The 26,386-nt window shown below is 42.8% G+C and overlaps 1 long non-coding RNA gene across 1 annotated transcript; it reads left to right on the top strand.

Annotated features, from left to right (window-relative positions):
- The first annotated feature begins 17,022 nt into the window (after positions 1–17,022).
- LOC139039637 (uncharacterized) lies at positions 17,023–25,294 on the top strand. Its single transcript, XR_011492979.1, has 3 exons — positions 17,023–17,243; positions 20,784–20,891; positions 23,479–25,294. It is a non-coding gene; the product is annotated as an uncharacterized lncRNA (long non-coding RNA).
- Positions 25,295–26,386: the final 1,092 nt, after the last annotated feature.

Genomic DNA, 26,386 nt, shown 5'->3' with positions numbered 1-26,386 from the left:
GGAGCATTGGGATGATTGCGAGACACATTCAGCAAGGAAGTAAATTAATGGAAAGCTAAGCCTCATTTTCTTTTCTTTTTTTGTTGAAACCTTTTGTTTTGAGGTAATGTAAGCTTGATATAAATCAAGGTGGCTATTATAATAACAACATACATTTTCCTTAATCACCATCGGTTAAAAATAATGTTACACTTTAAAACCTGAAGGAGACAGGAATTGCATTTTACTTGTGTACAGTAGGATTTGATGTCGTCTCACAAACATTTGCAGTGAAAGAATATCTAACTCAGACTTGCATAATATTTTATGAAGACATTTTCTAGCAGCTTCAAATAAGCTTCTAACATATTTTCAAAGTCTTTATTGAATTTGTTACAGTATTGCTTCTGTTGTATGTTTTGACTTTTTGGCCACAAAGTATGTGGAATCTTAGTTCCCTAACTAGTCCCCTTAGCTCCCCAAGGGAACCCACACCCCTTGCATTGGAAGGTGGCGGTCCAGTAGATTAGACTCCACACGGCCAATTCAGGGGACAAAGGGCTCAATCCCTGGTTGGGGAACTGTGATCCCACATTCCACATCGCATTGCCAAAAAAAGAAAAAAAAAGGAAAAAATAGAGATAAAAGCCCACTGTGAAGAGACAAAACAATGAACAAACCTAGACTTAGAGATAATGTATCTATTGAAATCAGATGGGGATTTTAAAATAAGTATGATTAATATGTTAAAAGCTGCAATATGGAAAAGGTAAAAACATGCTATAGCAGGTTGGGTTTTTAACCAAGAGATGGAAAGTATAAGAAAGAGTCAAAGGCTAGAAATAAAAAGAATACAGAGATGAACAGTGGCTTCAGCAGGCTTATCAGTAGCTTCCATGCAGCTGAGACAAGAATTAGTAAATTTGAAGAAATTGCTCAAACTGAAATTCAAATAAAAGTGAAATAAAAACAAGCATAGCTCAGAGATATCACAGTTTTGGTTCCAGACCACTGCAATACGGCGAATATTGCAATAATGGGTGTCACACGAATTTCCTGGTTTCTCAGGGCACCTAAGAATTATGTTCATGCAAAAATAAACAAATGGGGGTGTAATTAAACTTAAAAGCTTTTGCACAATGAAGGAGACTATAAACAAGGTGAAAAGGCAGCCTTCAGAATGGGAGAAAATAATAGCAAATGCAACAACTGATAAAGAATTCATCTTAAAAATACACAAGCAGCTCATGCAGCCAATACCAGAAAAATGAAAGACCCAGTCAAGAAGTGGGCCAAAGAATTAGACAATTCTCCAAAGAAGACATACAGATGGCTAGTAAACACAAATAAGATGCTCAACATCACTCATTATGGAGAAATGCAAATCAAAACCACAATGAGGTACCATCCCATGCTGGTCAGAATGGCCACCATCAAAATGTCTATAAGCAATAAATGCTGGAGAGGGTGTGGAAAAAAGGGAACCTCCTTACACTGTTGGTGGGAATGCACTAATTTGTACAACCACTATGGAGAACAATGTGGAGATCCCTTGAAAAACTGGAAATAGAACTGCCATATGACCCAGCAATCCCACTTCTGGGCATACACACCAAGGAAACCAGATCTGAAAGAGACACGTGTACCCCAATGTTCATCGCAGCACTGTTTATAATAGCCAGGACATGGAAGCAACCTAGATGCCCATCGGCAGATGAATGGACAAGAAAGCTGTGGTACATATACACCATGGAATATTACTCAGCTATAAAAAAGAATGCATTTGAGTTAGTTCAAATGAAGTGGATGAAACTGGAGCCTATTATACAGAGTGAAGTAAGTCAGAAAGAGAAACACCAATACAGTATATTAACGCATATATATGGAATTTAGAAAGATGGTGATGATGACCCTATATGCAAGACAGCAAAAGAGACACAGATGTTAAGAACAGACTTTTGGACTCTGTGGGAGAAGGCGAAGGTGGGATGATTTGAGAGAATATCATTGAAACATATATTACCATATCAAAATAAACTGTGGAAAATTCTGAAAGAGATGGGAACACCAGACCACCCGACCTGCTTCTTGAGAAACCTGTATGCAGGTCAGGAAGCAACAGTTAGAACTGGACATGGAACAACAGACTGCTTCCAGATAGGAAAAGGAGTATGTCAAGGCTGTATATTGTCACCCTGCTTATTTAACTTATATGCAGAGAACATCATGAGAAATGCTGGGCTGGAAGAAGCACAAGCTGGAATTAAGATCGCCGGGAGAGATACCAATAACCTCAGATATGCAGATGACACCACCCTTATGGCAGAGTGAAGAAAAACTAAAATGCCTCTTGATGAAAGTGAAAGAGGAGAGTGAAAAAATTGGCTTAAAGCTCAACATTCAGAAACTAAGATCATGGCATCCAATCCCATCACTTCATGGCAAATAGATGGGGAAACAGTGGAAATAGTGGCTGACTTTATTTTGGGGGGCTCCAAAATTACTGCAGATGGTGATTGCAGCCATGAAATTAAAAGACGCTTATTCTTTGGAAGGAAAGCTATGACCAACCTAGACAGCATATTAAAAAGCAGAGGCATTACTTTGCCAACAAAGGTCTGTCTAGTCAGGCTATGATTTTTCCAGTAGTCATGTATGGATGTGAGAGTTGGACTGTGAAGAAAGCTGAGTGCTGAAAAATTGATGCTTTTGAACTGTGGTGTTGGAGAAGACTCTTGAGAGTCCCTTGGACTGCAAGGAGATCCAACCAGTCCATTCTAAGGGAGATCAGTCCTGGGTGTTCACTGGAAGAACTGATGCTTAAGCTGAGACTCCAATACTTTGGCCACCTCATGCAAAGAACTGATTCATTGGAAAAGACCCTGATGCTGGGAAAGATTGAGGGCAGGTGGAGAAGGGGATGACAAAGGATGAGATGGTTGGATGGCATCACCGACTTGATGGGCATGAGTTTGAGTAAACTCTGGGAGTTGGTGATGGACAGGGAGGCCTGGTGTGCTGCGGTTCATGGGGTCGCAAAGAGTCGGATACGACTGAGCGACTGAACTGAACTGAAAATAGATGACCAGTGCAAGTTTGATGCATGAAGCAGGGCACTCAAAGCCGATGCTCTGGGACAACCCAGAGGGAGGGGATGGGGAGGGAGGTGGGAGGGGGGTTCAGGATGTAGGGAAACATGAGCACCCGTGGCTGATTTAGGTCAACATATTGCAAAAACCACAATATTGTAAAGTAATTGGCCTCTAAATTAAATACATTAGTTTTAAAAAGAGTTATGTTCATGCTATACTGTAGTCTATGAAGTATGCAATAGCATTATGTCTTAAAAGCAATGCACATACCTTAATTAAAGATCCTTTATTGCTGGGTCTTCCCTGGCGATTCGGCTGTCAAGACTCTGTGCTTCTCCAGTGCGTGCTCAGCCAGTGCACTCGCGCCTGACTCTGTGAGTCCATGAACTGTAGCCCGCCAGGCCCCTCTGTCTGTCCATGGCATTCTCCAGGCAAGACTGCTGGAGTGGGTTGCCATGCCCTTCTCTCGGGGATCTCCCTGAGCCAGGGGTCAAAGCTGCGTGTCTTGTGTCTCCTGCACTGGCAGGCAGGTTCTTCACCCCTAGTGCCATCTGGGAAGCTCTCTACCGCAGGGGGCACTGCCAAAAAAAAGAGAAAAGATCTGGCTGAAGACTTGATAATAGCTCCTGTCTCAGGTCCTGCAAAGGCTGAGTAAGAGTCCTGCACATGGAACTACCTTTCTCCTCCTTTTCTGTGGAGACCAGCCTTGTCTCTCTGTCTGATGAAAATAAGACAGCTTCTTGAATAAACTGAAATGGTGCTGCTGAAAATATCAATTTTCACAGGCAACTGTTGTTTCTCCCTAATTCACTGCTGCTTTCTTTTGGAGGCTGTAAGGGGAATTTCCCCCCTTTTGTTCCAGTTCATATATTTGTGTTTGTTTTTGTATGTAGGTAGGTATGGAGATACAATTAACATATAACATTTAGTTTGAGATGTACAAATGAAGGCTTGATACTCTTACACACTGCAATATGATTACCCCTCTAGCTTTATCTAATAGCTCTATCATGTTACATAAGTATCTTTTTCTGTGTGTGTGTGGTGAGAACAATTAAGAACTAGTCTCTTAGCAACTATAAGTTTACCATACAGTAGGGTCGCTTACGGGCTTCCCAGCTGGCGCTAGAGGTAAAGAACGTGCCTGCCAATGCAGGAGACCTAAGAGACAGTTTCGGTCCCTCAGTCTAGATCCCTTGGAGGAGGAAACGGCAACCACTCCAGTATTCTTGCTGGAGAATCCCATGGCCAGAGGAGCCTGGAGGGGCTACAGCCCGTAGGGTCACAAAGAGTCGGACACGGCGGAAGCGCCTTAGCTCACATCGTTGTTCATCATCACTGTGCTGGGCTTTAGCTCCCCAGAACTTATTTATCTACTAGCTGTGAGTCTGTACCCTTAAATAACACCCCTCCAGTCCCCATGCTCTAGTCCTTACTGACCATCATTCTACTCTCTGCCTTCAAAGTTAGGCTTCTTTAGGGTTCACACGTAAGTGATATCTTACAGCATTTGTCTTTCTCTGTCTGACTTATCTTACCTACACAGTGCCCTCAAGGATGATAAATGGCAAGATATCCTTCTTTTGAATGGCTGAATAACATTCTAATGTGTGTATGTGTGTGTGCGTGGGTGTAAAAATCAACAATCTGATTCTATACAGAAAGGCAAAGAAGTAGAATGTGGGGCTGACTAAAGGATATATGAATGAATCAACAAAATAGAATCCAGAAAATGACCTATATGTGGTAAGTCGATTTTAAGCGAAGGTAATTTGAAGGCACTGCACAAAAGAGTACAGTTGACCCGTGAACAAGGTTTTGAACTGCACTAGTTCACTTACACATAGAGTTTTTCCAAGAGCGAATACTACAGTACTGCAGAATCCACAGCGGTTTGAATCTGTGGCTGTGGAATCAGGACGTGGGGGCAGCTGCAAAGTTACAGTGGAGTTTCGACTGTGGGGTAGGGCATCCCCACCCTTGTATTGTTCAAGACTCAACTGTATATCCAAACAGTTAATGAACACACGGAAGGTGCTCTTTCTTATTAGCTATTAGGGAAATGAAAATCATAAAAATATGTATATGTGTAACTGAATCACTTCGCTATCCACCTGAAACCAACACAATATTGTAAATCAATGGTGAAAAGTGCAAGAGCTAGCTGCTCACTCTGTCCGACTCTGTGTGACACCATGAACTGCAGCCCGTCCGGCCCCTCTGTCCGGGGGTCTCTCCAGGCAAGAATACTGGAGCAGGTAGTCACTCCCTTCTCCAGGGGGTCTTCCCCACCCAGGGTTGAACCTGGGTCTCCTGCTTTGCCGGCAGCTTCTTTACCATCTGAGCCAAAAAGCAATTCTACTCTGAAAGGAAACCAGAAAAACGAAACGAAAGCAAAGTAAGATAGAACTGCTCAGTCTTCCAAAGTGTCAGAACTAAAGAGCGAGAAAAACAATCGGCAGCGATGGTGTAACTGGGACTCTACCCCTGCTGGGAGAGCAATCTAGTACAATAATTTTGGAGAACTATTTGACTGCCTCTACTAAAACTGAACATTGGCATACCCATGACACAGCCAGTCCACTTCTGGAAATATCCCAAGAAAAATGCATGCCTCAGTACCCTAAAATACATGTTCAAGAATGTTCATAGCAATATTATTTCCCACAGTGGGAAAAGCTGAAAATGGCCATTAGTAAAATGGATGAATATATTAGAATATTCACACATGGAGTACTATATAGCAATGAATAAGAACAAACCACTGCTACTTATTGTAGCATGGATGAATTTCACAAAAGTGATGTTGTTGAAGCCATATTTAAAAGAATATATACTATATGACTATTAACATAATATTTAAAACAGGAACTCTGATATTTGAAATCAGATAGTTGGCTGCATCTGAAATAAGAGGAGAATGGCTGGTTGGCATGGGGAACAAGCAGATACTTTTGAGATACTGGTAGTATTTCATTTCTTAACTTGAGTGCTTACTACATTTACTTTGTGGAAATACTTCAGCTTATATGATTTTGATTTGAACACTTTTCTCCATGTCTCTCTTTAATAAGAAATTTATTTAAAAAATAAATACACATTTGGTTTTGTCTCTTATCGTAAAATGGAATCAGACTATACATATTTTTATAATATTTGCCTTTTCATTTAGCATTTTATTTTGCATTTATATGTTATCTATTTATTTTATAGGTTGATATGTAAAACTATAGTTCAGAACACTGTATGATCTTAATTGTGTTTTAGAAAAATCACTCCTGGTGTTGTACACTGAATGGATTTGAGAAAGAAAAAGCGGTGGCAGGGAGAGAAGTTAGGAGCTGTCAGCATTTTGGAGAAATTAGGGTGGCCAGATCAAAGGCAAAGGAAATAACCATGATCATGGGGTCTGAAGTTTAAGAAATGTTCTTCTGGCATCCCCAAAAGATCTGGTGACTAAATGAATATTGGCAGTAGCAGAAAGTAAAAGGTATGATGCAAATTCCAAGTTTCTTTTTATGTGCACAATAGGCTGGTATTCCAATCCACTGGGGTTTTCCAACCCTGGCTATACATTAGAATCACTTGAAGGGCTTTTAAAAAAATAATACTGTGCTTTCCCCTTCAACAAATATCAGTTAAATTGGATTATCTAAGGAGGGGGGCCATATTTTGTTGCCTTTTTAAACCTCGATGATGGGGTGTCTTGTGGTGGTGCTGGGGCTCTGTATCATGGAGTTTAACGAGTTCCTGGCCAGGACTCAGAGAAGCTAAGAAGGAGCCGTGTGGGCACTGTGACCCAGCTGCTGCCCCACCTCCTCCAGGGGGCCCTGCATTCAAGCAACACTGTGAGATGGAACACTGCCTCTTGTTCTGCACCGAGCTTCTAGCTATAAAAAGAAAAGATGGCTCCTTCTTCACCTCCACCTTCTAGATCCTTCCTAATGCCTCCTGCAACACAGACTAGTCCAGAACTATGCAGAGAAGGGAATCCTGGGAAATGTAGTTGTGTTCTAGCTATGTCAAAGCAGTGCAGATATATCTGCATGTCCATTGGTTTTGTTGTTCAGTCGACTCTGAGACCCCATGGACTGCAGCATGCCAGGCATCCCTGTCCTTCACCATCTCTTGAGTTTGCTCAAACTCACATCCACTGAGTCGGTGATGCCATCCAACCATCTCATCCTCTGTCGTCCCCTTCTCCTCCTGCCTTCAATCTTTCCCAGCATCAGGGTCTTTTCTAACGAGTCAGCTCTTTGCATCAAAGCTTACAGTATTGGAGTTTCAGCTTCAGCATCAGTCCTTCCAATGAATATTCAGGGTTGATTTCCTTTAGGATTAACTGGTTTGATCTCCTTAGTCATGAGACATTAACAGTGGCCCTGTGAACAAGTGAAGACAAATATATATATTGTACTAAAGAGGAAGGACATCAAGGCCCCAAAAAGTCATGCGACCGCCAAGACCCAGGTAATGAGAGGAGACAGGAGCCAAGGCCGAGCACACATCTCCTGATGTGGGAGCCTCCAAAGCTCCAGCTGCCTGTAGAGACAGGACTCATGTCAAGATTATATTGCTCCCAAGTCGTATACATGTAGATTTGATATATGATTTTTTTCTGATCTTTCATAGATGAAATTCATGCTGAAATCTTCCAGCCCTTTGCTCTAATAAATCCAGGAGAACCTGATAATGAAGTGGTCCTCAAAGAGAAACAAAGCTTTGAAAGAACTGATCTAAAATTTAAAACACTTGATTTTACTTTCCTCCATTCTCTTTTCCTTCTTTCCCAGATTTTCTTCTCTGATAACTGCAAGGAGAGGGAGACCTATTCAGGAATAGTTTGTATTGCCTGAGTGGACTGTTTTCTGGATTCTGAGACTCGCCCCGCCCCAGCACTGACTCATTTCACTGCTGCTGGAAAACAAGGTGCTATTACTTCCAAAGGTCAAAGTCTCCGACTTCTCCAGAGATTACATGGTTAGTAGAAGCTAGAAAGGAGGGCTTGAGAGTAGTGGATGTATTTAACAAATTAATCCTCAGTAATTGAGAGCTAAAGCTGCACAGATGGTCTAATAAGAATTCATTTTCATTGTTGAAAAATGGTAACATCCAAGGCATAAATTCTTATAGCTGCAAGTGAGGTTTAATTTGATATCAGTTACTGATATTTGGTGGAAAGTTAAATGAAAATCATTTAACTTCTCTTTAGCTCTGCTTCCTTTCATATAAAACGAGACTTTTTTTTTGCCTACTACTTCCTACAAAGATATAAACTGAAAATTAATAGTAATATTTCAGTTTGGCAGAAACGACAAGCTATGACTCTGTAAATGCAATCTTATATTTAATCTCGGCTTCCAATCAAGATTTCTGATTCTGATGAAATGTCCTCAAAGCATTGAAAATCAACCGTAATCTCAACTCCAGCAATCTCACCTACTACAACCTCTTCAAATCACTTTTTATTTCTTTTTAGCTTTATAATCAATAACTCATGAAAAAAGCAGCCTATTAAATGATACTCTTTTCTGAGTTTTTAAAAATTAGCATTTTGGCTTGTCATATGTCTAATTCACCCTACAAGAACTCTGCTTTTGGGAAAATCTCTAGCACAGTGACTAAAACATAGAGCATTTTGTAAATATTAGTTTTCTTTTCTCTTCATCAATCTGAAAAATATATCTGTACTTTTCTCTAGAATCTTCATTTTATCCCAGGTGGACTCATAGAGGTTTTTCATTTTGTTTTGTTTTTAGGTTGGAAGCATCATACTGTTAAAACTAAGCTTTGTCCTAATTTCATAATTGAAGAGTTATCAACATCTGTTTATTTTATTTTTATTTTTATTTTGTGGATGGATTTAGGGAACTGATACATTAGTGTTCAGCAAGAGACATCAAGAAAGAGAAATACTTTATGCTTGCACATTTTGGGGTTGTATTTTCAAAGAGTTATGTTCTCTTATTCTAATGCTTCTGAAAATTTGATTGGGGATTTTGTCCTGGATCCAACTTTTCAGGGACAGAGTGTCCATCTTTGTCATTCCCCTCATTCCCCTAATAGGGTAGATACATCTGGTTCTGAGTGTCAAGGGTACAGGAGTCTCATGAAAGGTAAAATGTGCATACTCCTTCTCAGTATGTGGATACAAAGCCAGACACTTCACTAGCTACCTAAGGACCCATTTCACCGTCTGGAGAAACAACCTAACTTTTCCACACTTTTGTTTCTGCTTTGGACAAAAACATATTCCTCCTAAGGAAGGAAGGAAAGGAAGCTAAGGCATCAGGATGTGTTGGGGACTTGCGACATTAAAGTAGACGATCTGGGTCGGGGTTGAGAGAAAGACAAACAGGTTAATTTTTAGGCATGGGATTCTCTGGCCTGGTGAGCAAACAATTCTACCATCAGCTTTTTATTAAAAAAGAAACAAACAAAACAAAACAAACAAACGAACAAGAAACCTCTTCCTCATTTGGCAGAAACGGCAGAACTGAAGAAAACCCGAAGAAGCTTCAGAGGGGTTAAGGGTGCAGGGAAAGCAACGGGGATGCGAGCAGGCAGAGAACGGTGTATCTCCCACGCACAGCTGCGCTCGAGCTGGGCGGTGTGATGCGGTCTTTGGGAGACGCACGCATGCTGAGGGACCGTTACAGGGGAAGGACAACCACAGGGAGAAGAGCAGGGATTCAGAGAGAGAAAGCAGTGACATCCTGGTTCTGGAAGAGACGCTGAGCAGAGAAAGCTGACCGGCCTTGGTGAGTGTGGACCTTTTAGTTCTACCTCTGGATCTCGTTTATTCTACGATAAAGTCTCGTTTTGCAATTGAACACTGGGTCTGACTCCAACATGGAAAACAATGTTTGTCTTCCTCTTTCTGTCACTTAACCAGCTCTCCCCAACCTTTTCCATAAACACCATGAGGCCAGGGCTTTGTCTCTCTCGCTCTCAGTAACATGGCTGGCACGTGGAAGAGCGACACCCCTCACTAATCTCCACTGGACAACTTCATGGTATCACAAACCCCCCTTCCAGTTACCCACACAAAGCTAAGGAATGGTCTTGACGAGTGTCATTGATTCACACTTTCCTGAACGTTCCTGCTTCCTATGCCCTCCACTCCCCCGGTTTCAAATGCCTTTACTGTCTTGTGCATGCTAAGTTGCTCACTCACGTCCAACTCTTTGGTACCCCGTGGACTGTAGCCCGCCAGGCTCCTCTGTCCGTGGGATTCTCCAGGTAAGAACACTGGAGTGGGTTGCCATGCCCTCCTCCAGGGGATCCTTCAAACCCAGGGATCGAACCCAAGTCTCTCATGTCTCCTGCACTGGCGGGTGGGTCCTTTACCACCAGCGCCGCCCGAGAAGCCCGTTTCCTACCTCACCTTCGGGCTGGGCTGGCTTAGCTTCTCAGTCGTGTCTGACTCTGCAACCCCGTGGACTGTAGCCCGCCAGGCTCCTCTGTCCATGGGGATTCTCCGGGCAAGAATACTGGAGTAGGTTGCCATGCCCTCCTCCAGGGGATCCTCCCAAACCAGGGATCGAACCCAGGTCTCTTACACTGAAGGTCAGTCACACAGTCGTGTCCGACTCTGTGATTCCATGGACTGCAGCGTGTCCTGCTCCTCTGTCCATGGAATTCTCCAGGCAAGAGAACTGGAGTGGGTTGCTGTTCCCTTCTGCAGGGGACCTTCCCGGCTGGGGATCAAACCCAGGTCTCCCACACTGCAGGCAGATTCTCTACCAGCTGAGCCATCGATTATTGCTGTTGCTTTTTCCTCCCTGCTCTGGTCTTTTCAAGCAAATTGATTTTTTTTTTGCAAATTGATGTTTTATTGCCTTAATAATTTTTCCTAGGCACTATTTAAATCATAATACTTTCCTGCACAAAGAGTGACTCCTCATCACTTATTTCTTATCATCTAAAACTGATTTAACCACTGAATTGGGCTGAATTCCCTCATTTACTGGGGGAATTAAATGAGATCATCTACAAAAACCCAACTCTGTGTTAACGCCCACATAGTTCTATTTTGCTTTATGATTTTTTTTTCAGAAGGAGGAGGTTTGGGACCCTTGAAAGTGTCTGGTTGATCATCTTGAGTGAGAGAATTGGGGCACGTGGTCTGATGCACTTCCCTGTGAAGAGGCCTGAGTCACTGGGGAATAAGAGAACAGATAGAGAAGCATCTGTGGTTTTGACCCAGCAGCGCCCACTGGGGGAGCACAGGCGGCCCCCCAGGGCAGTGATGGCCCTACGGAGGCGGCAGATGGCACTCACGGGCGTGGGTGTCAGCAAGCATCTGAGGAAAACCAGCCTGCTTTAGCCTCTGGCTGAGAAAGGATACAGTTAGCCACTATTTAATTAACAAGACACACAATTTGAGCACTGCATTATAATTTTGAATAGCTATAATTTGCCTTTTATAAACAGGGAGTAAGTAGCCTTCATTCATCCCTATGGTATTGGCTAAATAGTTTTTGTTAAATTACAGAAAAGTATATACAAGAATATGAAATAGGTAAAGCTTTCTGTGACTTACATTTGAGGGAAATTTGCTAGAGCCATGCTAAGGCCAGGCCACATAGTTTCCAGTGAAGCAAAAAGAGCCCGGGGCTTCCCTGGCAGCCCAGTGTCTACTGCTCCAAGCTCCCGAAGCAGCGGGCCCAGGTTCCATCCCTGGTCAGGGAGTTAAGATCCCACAGGCCACAAGGAAGACAGACAATCCCAGCAACTGCAGCTGGAGACCACGCACAAACAAACAAACATAAACACAGGAGAGAGAGAGGAAGAAAGGGAGCACAGCGGGATTTAGGCTCAAAGGGACACTCTGGTTCCCCTTGAAGTGTTACCCACTCAAAATGGGAGACAGAGTGGCCACTCTTTTGGTTTCTATATTACAGAGGTCCTCAAAACCCCTCATTTTTGGGGTTTCATCTTGAGGTTCCCAAAGCTAATTCCATCTGGGGAACTGGGATTCAGAAAACAAACTTGCCTGGCCTCCAACCAACAGCACTCTATTTCTGTGAATTTCTTTCCCTGGAATCATCTATACGAAGTGTCTGTCCCAGCTCAACTGAACTTCTCACTGAACCCTCTGTCTCCTTAAGCCGAAACAGCAGACTGACTATAAAGAGATTCAGCAGTAGAACCGTGGGATAGAGAGTCAGAAAGAAACCTCACTGACCTGGTAGGTGGCCAAACATCAACTCCAAACTAGCATCATTGTCTTGTGCAAGACAATTATCCCCCATAAGTCTCAAATTCCTCACTTGTCAAATGTGGACATTAGTCCAGATGTCACCGATCTTAAGGGTTGCATGACACAATGCACAGGCAAGTTCTTTATACACTTTAAAGTAGAGACATGGCTCTGAGCAGTTATCCCATCTTGTGTTGTTCACTGATTTCAATATTTCTCCAGGGAAGAGGCCTCAGCGTCTCATTTTGTCCTCCCTGACACATCTTTCATCCTATAGGTGCTGTGGGGCAGAGAGCAGAAATTATATAACTAAACTGTTATACACATCCAGATTGCTGCTAAAATCTAAGTTTGGTGTCCTCTCCTCTCTTAAGTCCCCACAAAGCTCGCTGCAGTCATTTGCCACAGCTGACCACTGAAAAGCCTTATTTTGAGAACACATGGCTAATTGAAAATGATTTGAAAGTAGGACTATTAAGCTGTAGGGAGATTTAGAAAAGACAGAGATTTTCTGATGCAGGATTTAGTGCCAGACACATAGCAGATACTCTTTTTTATTGAGAGCCTTGGATATTTTGCTTTATTTGGTCACTCGTATATAGCTGCTCAGCTTCCCAATGGGGCTCAGGGGTAAAGAATCCACCTGCCAATGCAGGAGTCGCAAGTTTGATCCCTGGGTCAGGAGGGTGCCCTGGAGAAGGAAATGGCAATCCACTCCAGTATTCTTACCTGGAGAATCCCATGGACAGAGGAGCCTGACAGGCTATCATGCATGGGATTGCAAGAGTCAGACACAGTTGAGCAACTAAAAAACAAAAAAACAAACAAACAAAAAAAATAAAATGCAGCTGCTCAGGATACAATTCTCTTTAGATGTAAACACAGCAGAAAGATTGAATATAATCTTCAGAAAACAGCCTTGAGACAAAACCTCATGAGATTATGTCAGTTTTTGCCTCTTAATAATTGAGCAACATTATGATTGTCCCTTGTTATCTAAGGGACATTGGTTTCAGGACTTCCACAGATACCAAGTCTGCTGATGCTTGAGTCTCTCAGGTAAAGTGGAGTAATACAGTTGGTCCCCCACACCTGCAGATTCAACCAAAGGCAAATGGGTTGAATCCACAGGTGCAGAACTGCAGACAAGGAGGGCTAACTGTATATAATCTGTCATGTTTGAACACTACCTATTTTTAACCCATATAACAGATTTTTAAGTGTACATTACTGTTGACCATAGGTACAATGTTGGGCAGATGATCTCTAAAACTTATTTTTCTTGCTTAAGAAAACTTTATGCCCATCGATTAGTCAGTTGTCATTTCTCCTTTATTTCAGTTCCTGGCAACCGCCATCCCATGCTTTGATTCCATAAATTTAACTATTCTTGAAACTTCATATAAGTGGGAAAAGGCAAATTTATCCTTCTGTGAGTGGCTTATTTCACTTAACAAAATGTCTTCTAGCTTCATCCACATTGGCACATGTTGCAGAATTTCTTCCTTTTTACAGACAGACTAATATTTCATTGTATGTGTAGATCACGTTTTCTTTATCCATTTATCCATTGATGGATATTTGGGCTGTTTCCACATCTTGGCTATTGTGACTAGTGCTGCAATGAACATAAAAGTGCTATTAACTCTTCAAGATCTTGATTTCAAGTTTTTTGATAAATATGCAGAAGTGAGGTTGCTCTACGATGTGGTAGTTCTATTCTTAATGTTTTGAAGAAATTGTGTACTTCTTTTTGTAGCAGCTACACCATTTTGCATCCTCATCAATGGATCTATAGTTGACCCTTGAACACCATGGGGGTTGGTACCCACTCTCATTGAAAATCTACCTGTAACTTTACAGTTGGCCTTCCCATCTGTGGTTCACATCCATGGATTTAACCAACCTCAGATCATGTACTACTGTAGTATGTATTTGTTGAGAAAAAAAATCTTGTATTAGGGTACCTATGCAGTTCAAATTTCTGTTGTTCATGGGCTAACTGCACCCTGTATGTTAATGGCTATTATGTTCATCTGGTTCAAAAGTGCTTTGCCTTTGACTAATCATCTTCCAGAAGGAGGTACCAGAAAGTACCTCTAAATGTATCTATAACTTTATACTTATAAGCTTCTTCTTTTCCTTTCATTGTGGTAGACAGACTCAGCCGGAACCACAAAGTACAAAGAAAAAAACTTCAGCAAGAATGAATTAATATGAGTCTCTGGATGGTCACACAATTTTAAAAGATAAAGTCTGCTTTAGATTTTTTTGGATGTAGATAATTTTTAAAGTCTTTACTGAATTTGTTACAATACTGCTTCTGTTTCATGTTTTTTTATTTTTTTGGCCATGAGGCATGCAGGATCTTAGCTCCCCAATGAGGGACTGAATCCACACCCTCTGCATTAGAAGGTGAAGTCTTCACAACCACTAGACTGCCAGGGGAAGCCCCAAAAGACAAACTTTTTAAGAGCTTTGAGTGTAGGACATCTCATCATACTCTTTTCACAAACTCCGTGGTAGATGGACAGTTTAAGCAGAGGGAAGAAAGACTCAAAATGGTAAAACTAGCATTTAGCGTTAGCAAGGTACTAGTAGTTCTCCATATATATGAACTCAACCCAGTCGTTTTGTCAACATCCTTCAAGGTAGGTACAATTACGATCTGTATTTTAAAGAAGCGGATTAGTGGAGAAGAGAAGAAGCGTGCAAAGTAAATTGCAAAGCTGGACTTTCTACCCAGGCCTGTCTCCACGGCTGATGCTCAGAACCACGGCTTCATCTCCTTCATAACAGATACGCAGATCTGCGAAGAAGGCGGTTAGAGGAGCTCTCTGCTCCCATTAGCTTGGGTAACTAAGGACTGCTTTGCAGACTCAGACCCATGTGACAACTGAGTCAATCCTGAAGAGGGCAAGAATCCCATTAGCAACGCAGCTGCAGTAGGTGAGCCCAGAATTATTTTTGCTGGCACAGACCAAGTGCCCTGCAGTGACTCCTGACGGTCCCCTGCCGTCAGTCGCAATTTGAGCTTTTCTCAGTCTTTTCTCTCTTGGCCCCAACTGTTGGATAAGGTTTCAGCTCAATTCTCCAACCTGAATTTTATATCCCCAAGACTGGGACTGCTCTGAATTCCAACCAACTTCTTTGCAGCTCTGGGTTTGACCTAGTTTTGCAAGTTCTTCACAGGATAGCAGGTGAGAAAAACCAGACCTCTTTCCCTCAGTGCCCTTAGCCACTGACCGGGATTTGCCATGAAGAGTTTGGAACTTTGGCACCAGTGTCTGCCATTTATTACCCCGTCTGCTCACAACCCACCATCGCCATTTGGCCTTATTGATTGATCCGTTAACTTGCTCTGGCAACGTCTAACAGATGAATGCTGTTGTAGGAGGACCTCCTACGGCTGAGGTTAGATTTTTCAGTCCACTTCCTCCTGTTCATCCCCACTCCTTATTGCTTTTCTCATAGCATATCTCAGCCTCTGACCTGTTTGACTTAGGATATGTCCCTTTATACAGATCCCCAGGGCAGAAGTACTCTTAGATCTATGCAGCTACTCAAGTTTCACGACCACGGCCAGCCTGGAAGATCGTGACGTCAGTAGGTCCGGGCATCACTCGGACAGTTTTGAAAGCTTACTTTGAGTCAGGGGCCCTCACGTTGCACTCACACTCCCTCACCGCTCCCTCGCCTCTTCTTTCTCATATTTAACAGCCCAGCTGCTAATAGTTGCCGTTGTTGTTTAGTTGCTGAGTCATATCTTTGAGACTCTTTTGTGACCCCATGGACTGTAGCCCGCCATGCTCCTCTGTCCATGGGATTTTCCAGGCAAGGATACTGAAGTAGATGGTCATTTCCTTCTCCAGGGGATCTTCCCAACCCAGGGACTGAACCTGCATCTCGTGGATTGCAGGCAGATTCTTTGTGTATTTTGACCACTTTCATCACCATACAAAGGCATTGCGTTTTTATTGACTATATTCCCCACATGTACAGTTCATATCCATAACTCATTTATTTTGCACCTGGAAGTTTGTACCTCTTGATCTCCCTCGCCATTTCATTCGCCCCCTCGGCCCCTCTCCTCTGGCAGCCACCGCTTTGCTTTCTGCGGCTATGACTCTTTTCTGTTTTGTTACGTTTGTTCATTTGTTTTGTTTTTTAGATTCCACATATGAGTGAAATCTTATGGTATTTTTTAGTCTGACTTATTTAGCTTAGCACAATAACCTCTAAGTCCTTCCAGGCTGCTGCAAATGGCAGGATTTCATTCTTTCTTATGACTGAGTAAAATTCCATCACATATATATGTATGATACCTATGCAAATATATGTCTCTCATCTTTAACCGCTCATTTATGTATGGATACTTAGTTGTTCCCATATCTTGGCTATTGTAAATAAAGCTGCAGTGAACATAAGGGTGAATGTATCTTTTCAAATTAATGCTTTTGTGTTTTTCAGATAAGTACCCAGGAGTGAAATTGCTGGAACATATGGTAGTTCTATTTTTAATTTTTTGAGGAAGCCGCATAATGTTGGCATACCACTGGCAGCTGCACCAGTTTACATTCCCACCAACAGCACTAGAGGGTTCTATTTTCTTCACATCCTGGCCAGTACTTATTATTTCTTGCCGTTTTGGTGTGGCTTGTTATGCAACAAAGCTGATGGGTGGGTGCATGTTATCTCATTTGATCCTCACGGCTGCGCTGCAGTGAGACCGGTGAGTGACTTGACTGAGATGCTTCACTCGTAGGTGGCCGAGCCGGGACTGGACCTGGGCAGCTGCAGCGCCTGTGTTCTCCCGCGCACCCCTCCGCTTCCCCGATGAGATGGAACGGAGCAGTGGGACCCTAGAGAGGAGGGCGCCTCAGGGATAGCTTAGTACTCCTCTCTTCCCGCACACTTGACGCCTCCAAGGCCGGGCAGGGTTTGTCTTGGTTCTCAGAGCTTGGAAGGTACGTAGCAGGGACGCTGACCCCAGGCGTTCTCTCTTTTTCTCATGCTCTCTGCTTCAGAGTTCTCTGCTCTGCCTTCAGGCCCGGGAAGATTGATTGTCTTAAGGTGAGATGGTGGCAGTGCGGTGCTGTGCGGTGGGGATGGCGCGTTCGGCACGCGGCAAGCGTTCCTTACGTCTTTGTGTGTTTGCTGTGGGTGGCTTCTTTGAGATCTCTGAAATGAGCAAGAGGTAGCCAGCTGCTTCTTCGCCTGCCTAAAATTTGCCTTCAGTGATGGATTCCCCTTCTCAGAGAACAGATGGCCTCCTGCTAGAGACAGAGACTTTCTCCCTGTTGTTCAGCAGGAGGTATGCCCAAAAGCCTGATGTGAAGAAACCTCTGGAAAAGAGCAGCCTCTGTGCAGAAAAAGACGGAGAGATAGACCCTGCTCTCAGAGAAGTCATACACGGGCAGACGGAAGAGCAGAACTTAATTCTACTGTGGCCTCTCAGCAAGGGGCTGCCACTTCCGCACCTCTGTTTCTTTCCATTCCCGTGAAGCCCTTTCTTAAGGCCTATCTGTGTGTGTTCAGACAGCCATCCACCAACCTTTGGGATGCAAAGGTAGCACCTCAGTCTTGCCCCCACCGCGCCCCAAGCCTGCACAGAGGCCTGAGCGTGGGGTCAGGCCCCGAGCGGGGGTCCCGGGACAAACAGCGTCTCCCCTCCGCTAGTGCTGGTTAGTCCTTCCTCCGAGGTCTGCGTCTTTAGGGGTGCTGTTTCTATTCCGAGAAATGTCTCTTTTTAGAGAATCTTTCCGAAGAAGATAGGTAGGTAGGCAGCCATAAATAGGACGTGCAGTAATGCGAGTAGGCTGTCCAATCTGGGGAGACTTTTCGTGCCTGTCATGGGAGAGGGCGAAGGGAAGAATGCTGGTCTTCAGTGAAGTGAGCCGGACCATCACATCCTTTTCCTGATCGAATTATGACCCTTGTTATTCCGCTTCCTGACCTTGAATTCTTCCTTCTATAAAGTCATATACGAACTGGAGAAATGAAACATCTGATCATTGCTATATATATATATATATATATATAATAGGGGAAATATACTTGAATCTTTATAATTTTTTTAAAAATTTTATTTATTTATTTTAATATACTTGAATCTTAACATCTTGTATTTTTTTTCTGGAGCATTTCTTTTGTGGTCCTCCTTTCTGAGTCTTAGGTGGCTTATCTGTGTATCAGAAGCACAGCAAGAGGGAGAAGAGGAAGGGCAATCCAAGGTCATGACCCTGAGGATTCAGGCAGCAAGATAAAAGCTCCTTTCCTGCCCCCACCCAGAGAGGAAACCTGAAGCGATGGGAATGCCCTGACTTTAGCTCTACAGCAGCCTTTGAATCATTTGGTTGTAAGAGATGAATTCTTTTAAAGAATTTTAAAGAGTAATAACAAAAAAATGGCATTATGCACACCTCTTAGACAAGTTACCACTAAGTTGGCTAAATATTAGATGAGGAGAGTTGACGGTCCCAGGGAAAATGCAAATGCCTGCTTTCATCCAAATCTTCTCCATGTGGACAATAGCTCTCATTGTCATATTAGGGAAATTGAGGAGAGAAAATAGATGTAATTTTCTATTCTTCTCACTACATTCCTCAGAGTCCTTGAGTAGCTTCTGAGCTTTGCTCTAGACATCAGATGAAAACGCTAGCCCCAGCCTTCGAAACTGCACACAAGGCTTGTCTTTCTCGTCTGCTCCATCTCCAGGATCCATCAGGGAGTCTCTTCGGCAGCACAGACCACCTCCCTGTAGGATCCTGAGGTCGGATTTTCCAATCTCCCTGTTCATCGAGTGGACAGCCTGGGCTGGTGCTCAACCAGCCATAGAGATTTTACCTCGGTTCCTTGCATACACTGGGGTCTCCAGATTTTCCACCTTGTCCACTCCTATCCAGGATCAGGTTAGTGTCTTGAGAAGATCATCCTGACAATGGTTTTGAGAAGGAAAGGCTGAGTAAAAGAGCATGGGTAGGGGAAATGCGAGCAGTTGGGTGGGAAAGAGATGCTTCTATACCACTAAGAAGCTAGAGGAAGGATGATCTGAGTGCCCAATTCAGTGTAAAAAGTGAAGAGGGAAAGGGATATGATTATTTGATTCTATGCATTGTCATTTACTCTAACCACTGATTGTCCAGATTTACCATTAATTGAAATATTTTATCTCCTTACTACGGTCACATTTATTTAAGAGATGAGTTATATGAAGTTACCAGAATTTCCTTTATAGAAGCACAGGTGTCATCTTCAGGTCACATTTAGCTCCTCGTCTAAGGGTATGGTCATACCATAAAAATGAAAATTACTTTCAAGCTTTAAATATAAAATATGAGCAATTCACAAAGTTGCTATAAGAATTTTCTCCCTACAGTTTCAATGCCTTAGTTTTCTCAGAAAGTTCCCAATACCTTTTTTCTAAATCATGAGTCCTTTTGGTTCTGTAGAGAGTGAAAGAGAAAGTGAGGAAGACTTAAAGTATATTTTAGGGCCAGACTTGATATTTCTGACTCAAATTCCTAAAATAAACACTAGACAATTGTGTCACAAAATAATACAATCTTGTAAACATGTGGAAAGTATAAACTTTATAAGGGAAAAAATTAAAATCAGTCATAATCCTATTGTTCAAGGAAAGCCACTGAAGTTTTTGAATTTTTTAGTCTTCAGAAAGACTAGATTGTAACTGTATGCATCAACTGCATAGATGTAACTGTATGTATCCACATAGTTAGACCATAGGGTATATTCTAATTTATATTCTTTTCTCATTTAATACTATATCTTCAGCATTTTTCATTGATATTAGAATTTTTACAAAAGCAGAATTCAGTGAATATATAACATTCTAACATATAGAGGTGCCACAATTTAACGGGTTTTGCTACCGTTAATGTTGTGGCAGGGACTGGTTAAACGGAAGGTCATTGAGAGGATGTGACCTCCGGTTGACCTTGGAGCTGGACTCTGACAGTGGAAGGCTCCTCACTACCCCCCGTCCTTGGAATGTGTGCTCTATCCACTATCCCCACAGTTGGGAGCTGTTTCCAAGAACGGAGCCTCGAGTGAGCAATGTTTTGTTGAAACCATCTGGATGGTATACAAGACTGAGCCTGGTTAACTTTAACTACACAAACTTCAAGGTTTTGTAGGTAAGCGCAGAGGTCCACTCACCCCGTGGCCACCCAAGAGGAGCCTCCTGTTTCCTTGCCACCTGCCCATCTGGAGTGGTCTGTCCCTTTCTATGGTCTCTTCTTTCCTCTGTGTATGGGGATGGGGCAGTTTCAGATTTTTTTTTTCCCAGGAAATTCTTGAGGTCTCAAACCAACATCATCAACCCTATTTCCTCCTCCAAGGTACACAGGAAGAGTATACTGTCCAGATTCTCTTGCAGCTAGGTTGGGGCCATGTGACTGCCTTCTGGCCAGGAATTTGAATCAGAACTATCAAGTCTGACCCTAAAATATAAGTCTTCCTTACTTTCTCTCTTTCATTCTCTACAGAACCAAAAGGACTCATGGCAGAGGAAAAGGAAGGCATATCTTGGAATTACCACTTGAAGGAACAGCCACTCAAGAAAGCCCGTCAGGCTTCATCAAACTCTGGAATGAGTGAGAAAGAAATGTTATCATGTCAAGTGTCTGGAAATTAAAGCTTTTTTTTTTCTTCCCCAGCAGCTACCATTATTTATGTTGAGTTTTTCTGATTTTACTCAATTTATTAATATACCAAAATGTGTATCTTTATACAAATACAGTTTGTCCTCTTAGGACAGATTCCTTAAGATCAATCTGGGTGGAATTTTTGGCTTCCATTGAGGATGTAGAAAGCTAGAAAGAGCATCATCCCTATTCCAGCAATAAAAAATCTGGATACTCTGCAAAATAATAATTTTTCTTAACACCATCCTAGAGGTGAATTCACCTAAAACTTAGGAAAATTTTTAGAACCTAAAATTTAAGGAAAATTAAGGCAAGGCGATCACCTCCACAGAGGGGCAGAACATAAGCAGTGTCCTACCTATCAAGGCAGCACAAGGAAGACGGGGCTTCCACACAAGCACAGGCAAAGAGGCCTTCAGCTAAGATTCGCCTCAGACTGCTAAAGGCTGAGAGTGGGCTGGCGTGAGCGTATAGACCTCCTGGGAGCCACAGACAGAACGGTGTTTTGCAGCCTCTTCCTGGATCTTGTCAGATGCTCAGAGAAAGAACGGGGCATGAGGCAGCTGGAGAAAGGCCCTCTTGGTGATGTTAGCCTAAGGATGAGATTGGCTGCCCCTGTAGGACAAGCTGGAGAAGGCAACGGTGCCCCACTCCAGGACTCTCGCCTGGAAAATCCCATGGACGGAGGAGCCTGGTAGGCTGCAGTCCATGGGGTGGCTAAGAGTCAGACACGACTGAGCGACTTCCCTTTCACTTCTCACTTTCATGCATTGGAGAAGGAAATGGCAACCCACTCCAGTGTTCTTGCCTGGAGAATCCCAGGGACGGGGGAGCCTGGGGGGCTGCCGTCTATGGGGTCGCACAGAGTCGGACACGACTGAAGTGACTTAGCAGCAGCGGCAGCAGTAGGAAAAGCATGACATCCCACGCTTGTTCCATCTCCCTGTAGGCAGCATAAACACTCCAATTAGTGAATCAGCAAATAATCACTGTATAGGCCAGGGCTGTGTAAGGCCTCATGAAGTATGCCAAAAAGATTTCCTGCCTATGGGGTGCTGCTAATGTAGTGAGGAGGCCCAATTAACACCCACAAAATTAGGAACAATTAAATGTAACACTGGAAATTATCAACTCAGAGTTCAACAGATGAAATCTGGATGTTGAGGACCCCTTTCCCCACCTCCCACCGTCAGTACAATCACTTCAGTTGGATATGATCAATAAGCAAAATGAGCAAACATCAGCAGCACTTGGACAGGTACAAGTGTCACATGGGAACAATTCCTGGCACAGCAGGATAAGATCCCTGGTATAAACTGAGAGCTAGCTCTTTGCCCAGCCCAGTCTTGTATGTCAGTACAAAAAGATATGCTAAATTTTCTCAAATTATTTTGAAACAATTTATACTTTTACCAGCAATGTATAAGAGTAAAATCTTGTTTCTCCTTAAACCACCATATGTCAATCTAATGAGTTAAAACGCTACATGATTTGATTTTCATTTGTATTGCCCTGAGTGAAATTAGGCATATTTCTTATGCTGAGAGATCATTTTGCTTTTTCTTGTGACCCATCTATTCACATCCTCTGCTCTTCTAATACATTAATGGTCTTTTATTTATTGGTTGTAGAGCTCATTCGTTGTTGTTCCGTTGTTAGTTGTGTCTGACTCTGTGACCCCATGGACTGCAGCCACAGTTTATAAACAGCGTGCCAGGCTCCCCTGTCCTTCACTGTCTCCCAGGGTTTGCTCAGATTCCTGTCCACTGAGTCAGTGATGCTATCCAACCATCCCATTCTCTTCCACCCCCTTCTCCTTTTGCCTTCAGTCTTTGCCATCATCAGGGTCTTTTCCAATGAGTTTGCTCTTCACATCAAGCGGCCAAAGGACTAGGGCTTCAGCTTCAGCCAACAGTCCTTCCAATTAATATTTAGGGTTGATATCCTTTAGGATTGATTTGTTTGATCTCTCTGCTGTCCAAGGGACTCTCAAGAGTCTCTCCAGCACCATAGTTTGAAAGCATCAATTCTTTGGTGATCAGTGTTTTTATGGTCCAGCTCACATCCATATGTGACTACTGGGAAAACTGTAGCCTTGACTAGACTGACTTTGTTGGCATAGTGATGTTTCTGCTTTCTAATATCTTGTCTAGGTTTGTCATAGCTTTCCTTCCAAGGAGCAAGCACCTTTTAATTTCATGGCTGCAGTCACTGTCCACAGTGATTTTGGAGCCCAAGAAAATAAAATCTGTCACTGCTTCCACTTTTTTACCTTTTATTTGCCATGGAGTGATGGGACTGGATGCCATTATCTTTGTTGTTATTCAGTCACTCCGTCGTGTCTGACTGTGACCCCAGGGACTGTAGCAGGCCAGGCTTCCCTGTCCTTCACTATTTTCTGGAGCTTGCTCAAACTCAGGTCCATTGACTTGGTGAGGCCATCCACCATCTCATCCTCTGTCATCCCCTCCATCATAGTTTTTTTAACATTGACTTTCAAGCCAGACTTTTCACTCTGCTCTTTCACCCTCATCAGGGGGCTCCTTAGCCCGTCTACACTTTCTGCCGTAGAGTGGCGTGGACGGTGACCGCAGCCATGAGACTTAATGGGCTCTCCGGCGCCTGTCTGAGTCCCTCCAGGCTGCTGTAACAACAGGCCACAGGCTTATAAACAGCAGGTATGTATTTCTCACGATTCTGCAGGCGGGAAGTCCGAGGTGAGGGTGTCAGCATCTTCGAGTTCTGGCGAAGGCTCTCTTCTATGTTGCAGACTGCTGACCTCCTGTGTCCTTGCACAGTGGAGGAAGGGGCAAGGGATCCTTCCGGCACCTCTTTTGTAAGAGCATGAATCTCATTCATGAAGGCTCTGCCCTCATGACCTGGTCACCTCCCAGAGGCTCTGCCTCCTAATACCATCACTTTGCAGGGTTAGGACTTCAGCATATTAATATGGAGAGACAAAAGCCCATAGACCACACCACACTTACAATAAAATTAGAATTCTATTAAAGCCAGAACTGTTAGTTAAAAGTGAGCAATCTCCTGGACTGGCGGTCTGTTTCACATATGATAATATACATGTTCCATTGCTCTTCTCTCAGATCGCCAGTCCAGCTTTGATGCATGAGACGGGGTGCTCAGGGCTGGTGCACTGGGATGACCCAGAGGGACGGGATGGGGAGGAAAGTGGAGGGGGGTTCAGAAAAGAACAGTGAGCAATCCCTTCACAACAGATTTGTTTTAGTTCTAAACTATCCTAATTACTTTTTTAGATTTTATTTTTTTTTATTGTTTTGGCTGCATGGTGTGTGGGATCTTATTTCCCCCACCAGGGATGAAACCCACACACCCCTGCATTTGAAACAGGGAGTCTTCACCACTACATCATGAGGGAAGTTCCACTATCCTAATTATTACAGCTGTTGTGAGGTGTTTTAATATCTAGTGGGTCTAGTCCCTTTCCCTTTCCCCCCTTTTTCTGAATTTCTTGAATATTTCTCCTTGTTTATTTGCCATGTGTACTTTACAGTCAACTTGTCTAATGAAAAATATTGGTATCACGTTAATTTATAGACTAACGCTTAGAGAATATTGACATCCTTATGAGGCTGAGTTTTTCTGCCTAGCTGCATGGTATGGGTCTCCATTGGTGCGAGCCCAGTAAGACACTTTTTGTACTTCTGACCTCTGGAACTGTAAGCTTTGCTTCTTTGTGTAGATTTTACCTTCTTGCTTGATAAAGGCTAATTCTAATTGTTATAGGATATACAAGAGTGATTTTTCAAATGCTGAAGTAAAAAAACATGGGACAGTAGTGTTACATGGAATTCCTTCTCTCAGGAGGTCACTTGTATAGAAGTATCACTGGATATAAAATCACAAACAGTTTTGTTCACTGCTCACAGATACACTGTAGCTGCTTGTAGACAATAACCGCTGAAACTTGTTCATAGTCAATGATTATATTGTCAAATACGTGAACTGTTTCTTGACATGTAAATTGCTGGATATGAAAACTTTGTTAGAACCGAGGTTCAGACAGCCCCATCAAACTCTGAAGAGTGAAATCAGAGCTAAGTGAAAGGAGGAAAAATGCCGACGTGTGAGACAGACGGCTCACTGTGCCGGGCTAGAGGTGTGGAGGGAGGCTACGTGGGTGTGCAGACCGCACTGGCCCTGGATATCAGTCACCCAGAATGTACTTTAAATTCTTATGCTACTAGACTAAACTGCCCTGACTCCAATTCTTCAGTACCTGGTACTTACTGAGAAATTCTGTATAAGCGAAGAAGAGTTACTTCCTAACCATCATATAAATCAACCATAAACTGACTTAAGTCAAATTAGAAGTTATATTCATTTATCTTGTCTCACTTGAATCTATTAAAAAAAAACTGAAATGTTGATTAGGGCTTTTTTAAAAGACTTTTTTGTGTGTGTGTTTGGACCATTTTCAAAGTCTTTATTGAATTTGTTAACGATGTTGCTTCTGTTCTATGTTTTGGTTTTTTGGCCATGAGACACATGGGATCTTAGCTCCCCAACCAGGGATCAAACATGCACCCCCTGAATTAGAAGGTAAAGTCTTAACCACTAGACTGTCAGGGAAGTCCCTCAATTATGACTATTAAGCAAGGGTTTTACCTCTTTGGGTGCTCAGCTATTTCTTGAGGAGATTAGCTGTATAGAATTTCAAGGCATCACTCAGATGTAAACAAAAACAACAAATGGATTAGGGAGACCCTTTAAATGATTCACAGCATGGAGAATTTCTGTAAATTGAATGCTTTAATTAGCTTCAACAAATGGGAGAGACAAACTGGAGTAGAACCAAGGGAGATGCTCAGACTAACTAACATGCCAGCTCTAGTTGTTTGCATCAAAAGAGCTACATGCCATGGCAATTTTTCTAGTTGAATTCAAAGAGGAAGTAGAACATGCACAAAAGAGAAACATACAGATAGAAAAAGTAGCAGGGTTAATCTGCATTAATATTCAGGCAGACCAAATGCTATAATCTCAAGAAGGGATGTAAGCATGAAGGGAAAGAGGTCCCTGGCTATAGCCACTGTGCATCGCAGACTTGACTGCCTGCCGTTACCTAGAAGCAGGCACTGGGCTAAAAAAAAGACCCCGAATATTGCAGACCCAATTTTGGAAGGTATGTTAAATGTCATCTGGAGTGATCCATCTCCTTTCCTATGTTGATTCCTTTCTGTAGAAGCCTTACAATGTCATCACTAAATCAGCTTGTACACCTGCTTTCAAAGCAGTCTACTCAGTCCTTGGGGAGCTCTGGCTGTTATCTTCTGCCGTATGTTGATCCAAAAGCTGCATAGCTTTAGTTTCTATCCACTGCTTTTAGTTCTGTTCCTTGAAGAACAAAATTAATCTTGGAAACTGTACAACAGTTTTTCAACTCTCGAAAACTGGCTATCATTTCC

Source organism: Odocoileus virginianus, chromosome 19, assembly GCF_023699985.2.
Source record: "Odocoileus virginianus isolate 20LAN1187 ecotype Illinois chromosome 19, Ovbor_1.2, whole genome shotgun sequence".
Lineage (NCBI taxonomy): Eukaryota > Metazoa > Chordata > Mammalia > Artiodactyla > Cervidae > Odocoileus > Odocoileus virginianus.
Note: the sequence above shows the minus strand (reverse complement) of the source record. Positions and strands in the feature narration are given on the sequence as shown.